The sequence below is a fragment of the Apteryx rowi genome, unplaced genomic scaffold (genome assembly GCF_003343035.1).
Source record: "Apteryx rowi isolate R43461 unplaced genomic scaffold, aptRow1 scaffold_35, whole genome shotgun sequence".
NCBI classification, from domain to species: domain Eukaryota; kingdom Metazoa; phylum Chordata; class Aves; order Apterygiformes; family Apterygidae; genus Apteryx; species Apteryx rowi.
This window is the reverse complement of record NW_020449974.1, coordinates 531,675-532,884: the sequence shown is the minus strand read 5'-3', so window position 1 is coordinate 532,884 and position 1,210 is coordinate 531,675.

Genomic DNA, 1,210 nt, shown 5'->3' with positions numbered 1-1,210 from the left:
AATAAGTGAATAAATACAGCTGCCGGTTGATTGCTCCTTATACAAATACACAGCCCCAACCCCGCCGGTATTTAAATACGGGCTTTAATTGCAATCACATGTTCAAAGTTAGGCGAGCGCCGAAGCACCTCCGTGAAAAAGCCCCCACCARTTTAAAAAAAAAAAAGAGAGAGAAAAAAAATGCTTCCAAATTCAGCTGAGATTCGCAGCTCCCAGATCCGGTTCCTCCGGGCTGTTTGCATCAAGGTGGTGTGGATTAAAACATGGGTCACGTTATATGTGTTTTAACGGGCACCTTCTCAACCCGCCCGATTGAGGCTCGATTAAATCTCCTGATTATTTTTTCCCCTTTTAATAAGCAGCGGCCACCACCGGAGTTCGGGGGTATTTCCCACGGGGAGAAATGGAGGAGATGCTCCATATTACTGAGCATCGCCATTAGCGGTGGCTGGGAACAGCGTGGGTTCGGCTTGGGATCAGGAGGACGGCCAGGCCRAAGGGGATGCTGGGGGAAAGGCAACCGGCCTGGACGGATGGACAGACAGACGGACAGGCCGCGAGCGGGCCAGACGGACAATGCCCGGGTCTCCCCTACGTCGGAATTAGCCACCTAACGACGCGCTCCGTCTCCCATTAGGCCCGTGTGCTCCGCTAACGCTTTGCGGTCCGGGAGCTGGGAATTTTCACTCTCTGGTAATGACTTGGCAAATGTAGCACCAAGCAGCAAGGAAAACAGGGCGCTGGGGGCCCTGGGAACCGCTCGCCACCCAAACCGTGTCCCCCCCCCGCCGCACGGCCGGGCCGCGCCGGCTTCATTTCCAAGCCTGGCGTAAAATCTCCAGCGTGGAGATGAAAGGACGTTCCCTGATCCTCTTTTTTTTTTTTTTTTGAGTTTTTTTTTTTTTTAAAGAGTGAAGAAAATAAAACGGGATGGGGGGGGGGAGGTTCTTAGAGGACCTGGAAGAAGAAGAAGAAGAAGAAGAAGAAGAAAAGCCCCCCAAACAAAACAACAACAAAAAAAAGCCCCCAGCCCTTTGTAAACACCCCCCCTGCGCCAAGGGAAGGGGGTGAAAAGCATTTCCTGATAACTCCATTAAAGAATGAGGCTGCATTAACATTCCAAGTACCTTGACAAGAGATGAAAGTGGGGAACTTGAGCTCAGCCTCTCCTTGCTCCAGATGTTATTATGGGCTCCCTGAAAGGTTTTTT